The 7,287-nt window shown below is 42.4% G+C and overlaps 1 protein-coding gene across 9 annotated transcripts in view; it reads left to right on the top strand.

Moving 5' to 3' along the window:
• Positions 1-3,047: 3,047 nt before the first annotated feature.
• The window catches only part of PCMTD1 (protein-L-isoaspartate (D-aspartate) O-methyltransferase domain containing 1), a 54,596-nt gene continuing 50,356 nt past the window's right edge, over positions 3,048-7,287 (top strand). For 2 of the 9 annotated variants that reach the window (XM_088130997.1, XM_088130995.1), the window contains exon 1: positions 3,065-3,364. The gene's annotated coding sequence lies outside the window, so the exon portion shown is untranslated. Of the gene's footprint in view, positions 3,365-3,441; positions 3,936-7,287 lie in introns of those variants that run through there. The other 7 variants (XM_088130999.1, XM_088130998.1, XM_025165898.2 and 4 more) reach the window with 6 other exon arrangements.

The raw sequence follows: 7,287 nt of genomic DNA, 5'->3' as shown, positions 1-7,287 counted from the left end.
CTGAGTACGACTTCATAAAGGTCAGGTTCCTCCCCCCCAACACGACACTTCTGCAGCCCATGGACCAGCAAGTGATCTGCAACTTCAAGAAGTTGTACACAAAGGCGCTCTTCACCAGGTGTTTCAATGTCACCGAAGAAACATCCTTGACTCTCAAAGAGTTTTGGAAAAAACACTTCAATGTCCTCCACTGCATCAGCCTCATTGACAAAGCCTGGGAAGATGTCACCTGCCGGACCTTAAACTCAGCCTGGAGGAAACTGTGGCCAGAATGTGTTGCTGGACGTGAGTGTCTGATGCAGAGGTAGTGGAGGAGATTGTGTCCATGGGCAAGAGCATGGGTCTGGTTGTGGATGATGTGGACATAGAGGAGCTTGTTGAGGACCATAAGGAGGAGCTGACCACAGAAGAACTTGCTCAGCTCCAGAGTGAGCAACAGAAGGTGCTAGGCGAGGAGCATTCCACTGAGGAAGAGGAGGAGGGGGAGGAGGTGAGCTGTGATCCGATAAAGTCCATCATGGAGAAATGGAATGAGTGCCAGGATTTCATTGAGAAGCACCACCCCAACAGAAACTGTGACAAGCAGAGTGCTGAATCTTATGAACGATAACGTGTTCTCTCATTTCTGGAGGGTTATGCAGCACAGGAAAAAACAACAGACTTTAGACAGGTTTTTCCCCAGAACTGAACCTGCAGCTAAGAGGCAAAGAAGAGAGGAAACCCCTGAAGGAGACTCTCCCTCCAACCAATAACTGCCTCCCCACCCCATTCTCCCTCTTCATGTTGTGCCAGTTGCACTGTTTTTCATGTTTTTGTGGTGTAAAAATAAAATGCATATGTTTCAGAACGGATTGTACTTTACATTGAACCTTATGGGGAAATTGCCTCGGGTTGCGACCAAATTCGGGCGGAGGGCGGAACGGATTAACCGGATTTACATTGAACCCTATGGGGAAATTTGCTCCGGGTTACGACCAACTCGGGATACGTCCAGAGTCATGGAACGGATTAAGTTTGTATCCCGAGGTACCACTGTATATCATTGTAGCAATTCCTCCTAATCCCAACTGTGTATAGACTAGGGAAATGTAGATATTAACAAGGGTTAAGTGATGCAACCATATATAAATTTATTTATTATAGTACTTTATCAACATATACAGTTACATGGGATCACTGACAAAACACCATAGAAAAGTCCTGATTCAATTGTATTTTTGGTGAACCTAGGAATCTAAAAATCATCCCAGCAGAAGACAATGGCAAAGCATTTCAGCATGCCAAGACATATTAGTCACCAGGAGTCAAACTCAGTTCAAACATCACTTTACTTTTACTTTTTTGAGATTAGAAACACCCACCAATCAATTACTGACTGCTAAATTGGTCAAACCAATTTTGGACTACCATATTCTTCTGCTGGATAAATCAATCAAATCAAATATTTATTGATGTCAATGCTACAGCAATCCCCCCCTCCCCAAAAAAACCCACTACTGATGATACGTTACCATGGAAATGAAATAGTTAGCCAACTCTTCTTAATGTATAAACATTTGGGGAATTCAGATTAAAAGAACCATATGAGAAGAGGGGAGATCTTCTATTTATACTTCCAAATTATGTAATGTAGGTGGCTATGTTGAGAAAAAAAAAAGTAAATTTAGAGCTGACACTGAGACACAGGAAAGGAAAGAAAAGTGAGTTTGGGACTTGTGGACATTAAGGTGCTTTCCTGCCTTCGTATAGGCAAGAGACTCTGTTTACTATCTAGCAAATCTCGAATCTCACTCTATATTTGTAAATATATACTACAAAGTGCCTGTTAACTTGGAAGATCTTCAACAGTATATTTACACAGGGGAAAGACAGTGATGTGCTGAAAAAAATAGAATGTATGGAAAGTGTTCTATACAAAAATGTTCTTTAAAAAAAATAGAACAAGAATGCATTCCAATAGCAGCAGAGGAGAGGAGAGGAGAGGAGAGGAGAGGAAGGAATCTTCATCTTTGATGTCCTAAGAAATGCAGCGTTCTCACTTATAAAGGCCCCCAGATATATGAAGTAAATGAAATTGGGGAAAATATGTACTCTATTCAAGAAAAAATCAAGTTCCACCCTTTATTTTCCCTAGTCTGACAATCAGCCTTCAGTTCATACTTGTTTGTATTCACAATCAGACTAAGCAGACCTTGTCCTTTAAACACAGGCATATAAGTATCATGTGATATATGAAGGACTTAAATGTGATAAGAATGAAACAAGTACATCATAGCTATTATAGTTGATTTAACCTCTAGGAAGAATATGCTTAAGAATAATACCAAGAAGTTCGATAATCTTTAAAATGTTCTCTGCTCATATGTTTTTAATAGCAGCACTACTAACACATATACAGTTGATGAATCAGGGCCTGCCATTGCAATAAAGAGTTGGAGAAAGATCTTTTTAAAATCCTTTCGATTATAAGTTTGTCCTTGAAAGCATAAGAGCAGGGATGAAAGTGGGGCACACTATCTACCATAAGTATGTGCATCTCCACTCACGGGAACAGATTTTAGGGAAACTTGGTATGAACTGCTATTGTCATTGACCCTGGTAACCGAAAGCAAAACAAATAAAAGCATTAACACCTTCCTTATCTTTTTAGAACATAACATAACATTAGCATAAAATAAGCTCCCTTTCTTTTGGGTGAAACTGAGAAAAAAACTTGCCTAAAGCTAAATTTAATACCGGAGCCTACTGCATCATATTTTCCATGTTTTAAAAGAAACAGGTTCCATTCACAAGTTACCGCTCCCTATCTCTGTCCGAAGGGCTGCAGTTTGACAGAGCAAGCAAAAACAAAGCCTAAAACTCGCGAACTGCTATTGGCTGCTAGATTGACGTTCGCATCTTTTGACGCAACCCTTTCGCCCCTTCATTGGTCGCCGAGTTGCGGGGCGGAGTCTCTCCGCTTGCGGAGCCGACGCAACACCCCGGTATCCAGTCCGAAGGAAGGGTGGAGCGTCTCCGCCTACCTCCCTGAGATAGGGTCACGTGGCCTCAGTGTTTACATCCTCTCAGCTGTTTGGCTTCTTTCCCCTCCCCCCTTCTCCTTGGCGTCGTTCAGGCCAACACAAACAGTCGCGATCGGCGATCGCGGACGGCGGAACGAGGCTGACCGCGAGGGGAACCTTCTCCCCCCCCTCCCCCCCGCAACCCACTCTCTCTCTCTCTCTCTCTCTCTCTGTCGGCAGCATCATCTTCTGACTCGGAGCCGAAACGTCTCTTTCTTTCCTAAGTGGTTGGTTCCGCTTTACTTCCAACAACATTCCCTCAAAGCTTCAGCCCCCTTCAGGACGCAGAGGACGTGTGGAAGGTGAGTCGGATGGGGGCACTGACAGAAAAAGGGCAGCCAACGGGCGCGTGCGGCGCGAGGCGGCCCTTAGGGCGCCGAATGACCTGGCCGGCGAGAGTGGCCCTCTGAAGGCCGTTGGAAAGCTCCGGGGGACCAACTGCCCCTGGCGCTTCCTTGGCCCCTCCTCTCCCCCCCAGCGCCCGTGACTCTGGGAAAGTGCGGGGGGGGTTTCCCCGAAGTGGCTACCGTTCCTCGCAGGAGACCGTTCGCGCCCCCCCTGCCGTTTCTGAGGGGTCTAGTCCCTGAACCCTGGATCGTTTGAAAGGGCTCGGGGCTGAGGGCAGAGGAAGGGCGACGAATGCTATCCTGCCACCACCTCCAGCTCTTAACGAGGCGGCCCCTTTTGCCCCGAGCGTTTGCCGCGTTGCTGGGACTATAAAAGGATAAACAAGTTGGAGGCGCCGCCGCCGCTTCCTTGCTCTGTTTTTGGCTGCCAGTTGGCTTGGTGTTGAGGAGGTGCCAAAGAGGAAGAGATCAAACGAGCCACCCAACGACAAAGAGGCGGAGAGCACCCGACTCTCCCCTGCACAAGGTAGGAAAAGAGAAGAAGGAAAGAAATTCGTTTCTCGCTTTTCTTCTCCGCCCCCTTGTATGCCTGCCACAGTTCCTTGCAAGACGCTCAAGTTCACGCGCGTGTTTAACGTCGCCGACAGGCTGCCCAAGATAGGACACGCCATGGCTTAGCAGTGGAGCTAAAACGGTTGAGTTTCTCGCATCCGGCAAGCACGGCTGCTCCTGCTCGGAGCTTGTCACGTTTTCGTTCGGTTTACAGGAAGCCTCTACTGAGCGAGAGAGGGACGGACTCGGGGTCGATTGTAGTAGAGCTTCTTGCTGTTGGGTTGGAGGAGAGAAGGAGGCTGCCTTTGTAGGCAGATTTAAAGAAGCTGGGCTGCGGTGCCTTGCTGTGACTTGAGGGCCTACTGGGTTTCTTTCTCCCCCGTCCCCCCGCACTTTGGAAGTGTTTAGCTTTCTCTGGGTGCTCAATTAAGTGCCTCCCAAATTAAAATATGTTTATCTTGATTACATTATGTACCAGCCTTCAATAGCTGCTGATACATAATGTAATCAAGATAAATGTCTTTTAATACAGTATTAATAAAATTCAATGTTGTAATGCTCTGGCTAGGATATATGGAGATCCCAGCAGATCAAGTAAAATAGTGTAAAAACACAAAATTACAGAAAAAAATTCAGGACTTCCTGCACCCATTTCTTAAAAAAAAAAAGTTTGGTGGAAGGATCATATTTTTAATTCAAATAAGTTATTAAGTTAGTGCACTATTTGAATATATTACAATCCAGTTTACATAGTTGAAACTTTCTTGCATCCAGGGAATAAAGTTATCGCACTACTACTATGTATATAATTCTTGATGTTTGAAAAGATATAAAACTTGTGGAATGCTGAAAGCTAGCTATATCTGGTACAATAGTAGAGTGTTACAAGTCGTCTTATTTTTTTCCCGTGGAATTATTTTTCATGTTGCAAATTCTTCTTTGCCATACACGTTCATTTTCTCACTTTATCTCTTAAAGCAAGCTTAAAAGCTTATTCCAACTTGTGCAATATTCCCAGTTCCTGTTGCCTCTGAAGTTCAATGAAAGTTGCAAATTAAAAGTTGCAGCTTTGTGACAAAAATCCTACCTAATTCAGCATATGTTTCTTACAATGCTGAAACAGTTGTCTATACAAAGTCCTTAAGCATAATTGAATCTTCCTTATCAAATACTACACAGCTAGTATTGAAAGATATATAACACCTCTGATATCATAACTAATATTTTGCCATGATGATTAGTAACTATGGATATCCTCATCAATTGAGGTGGTCTAATGTTTAAAAGCAAGCACAATTTATGATAGCACATAGATAAACTGTTAAGTTTCCAGATTATTTGTCTAATTAGAAACTTGAATTATGATATTATTTTTAAGGATAAATAATATTCAGCTCAACAGGACTGACTTTTCCAGGACTATGCATATGCATGCCTAGGATTGAGCTGTTTTTTGTATGTTGATACTGTCAAACTCTTCAGTGATATTCTGAAGTGTTAAAAATGCCAGTTATAATTTCTTAGATTTTCTGTTTTCAAACATTCATATAGTAATTAAATCCTGTTATTACAATGTGATTACTTTTTATTTTCATTTTATTCTCATTTCCAGACAGTATAAACTAAGTTATGTATAGGTTCTTAAACTGTACAGTTATGCATCTAAGCTGTATTCTTAGGAACAAGTTAAATTGAACTCTAGAAATTCTGAGTAAATATGTATAGGATTCCAAGTGGAATGTAACAGTTTGCAGCTCTGTCAAATTATTACTTGAATACTGTTAACTATATGTTAAGCTCTCATAAATTAGTACTGTGTCACACACACATGCTACACTTGATGTTAGCCAAAAGGCTGAGAAGTCTCTACCAGTGTCTGGAACTGTCTTACTATTTTACAGAGATGAAGAGGTAGTCCCTGTCAGTAGGCTCATACTCTTAACAGAAACAACTAAAAAAGAGGGCAGATTGACATGGGAAGCAAATAGGAGCCTTGGCATATAGCACTTTGGTAAGGGTGAAATAAGCCCAAAGCAACTGCTCTTTATCATTTACAAGTTATGCAATGTATTTTGCCCCTTAAGTAGTAAAATATATGTATGATTTTATGTTCATGATTGATATAAGCATTAAAATATGCACATGTGTGTGCAAGTATTGTAAAATTATTTTCTCTCCATGATTTTTGTACCTCATTCTTCCATTATTTCTTTACATCTTGCATCTCTAGTTCAGACAGCTTTTAGTTGTAGTATTTTGATCACTGTGTAGTCATTCTTCCATTCTTCTATTGTGAAGAACAACTAAACTTTATTCAGTAAAAGTTTATGTAATATGAGAGAGAAGTAAGTAGTACAGATACTCCTTGCTTAATTATGGTAATTGGGACCGGAATTTCCATCGCTGAGCAATGCAGTCATAAAGCATGAGGTCACGTGGCCACATCACTTAGTGACAGCAATCCCAGCAGTCCCTGTTGCCATTGTTAAGTGAGGATCATGGGTCGTTAAGTGAGGATCTCCTCATGATTTCCTGCCGGCTTCCCACAAGCAAAGTCAGTGGGGAATCCAGCAGGAAGTTGCAAGTCCTGGGTGGTTGACGAGCAGGCTGGCGGGTGGGTAAGTGGCTGCTGTGCTGCAAGTGTGATGGGGCCAAGGATGGCTGCTGCTGAGTGAGGGAGGCTGCACGGGGGGTACTGTGGGGATGCACGCTATGGAGTACGAGATCCCTGGGATCTCATGCTGTGTAGCCGTGTTCCTCGGGAGAAAAAGCCACAAGGGTGCAAGTGACTTACAGAAGGAACTTGTGACCTTCCCTGCCGGCTTTCCCATTGACTGTGCTTGTGTGAAGCCAGCAGGGAAGGTTGCAAATGGCAATCCCATGACATTGGGATGCTACAATTGTTGTAAGTGCAAACTGGTTGCCAAGTGCCTGGATCATGATCACATGACTGCGGGGGCTCTGGGAAGGCTGGAACTTCAAGGACTGGTTATAAGTAACACTCATTCAGCATCATCATAACTATGAACGGTCACTGAATGAGTGGTCATTAACTGAGGACTACCTGTAAGTTTGTTAAAAAAACTGTATTTCGATTAAGAAAAAATCATGAAAAGATTTTTTTTCATGCTTAATTAAATATTTATTACTCAAAATGTATTATACATTATACATTTAGCAGCTAGATAAAAAATAGCAATCATGAGAAATGTAGCTGCAGAAAGTATTTCACATGTTTTCAGTCATCTTTACAAGAGCTCTGTAATGTAGGCCAGTGAAGTTGCATCATATAGCAAATTGCATAAGTTTACAATATCAGTAAAAGT

Source organism: Python bivittatus, unplaced genomic scaffold, assembly GCF_059951505.1.
Source record: "Python bivittatus isolate LINGU-HERP-01145 unplaced genomic scaffold, Pbiv_v1 ctg000840_np1212, whole genome shotgun sequence".
NCBI lineage: Eukaryota > Metazoa > Chordata > Lepidosauria > Squamata > Pythonidae > Python > Python bivittatus.
The sequence above is the reverse complement of the archived record's forward strand: the minus strand, read 5'-3'. Positions and strand labels throughout refer to the sequence as shown.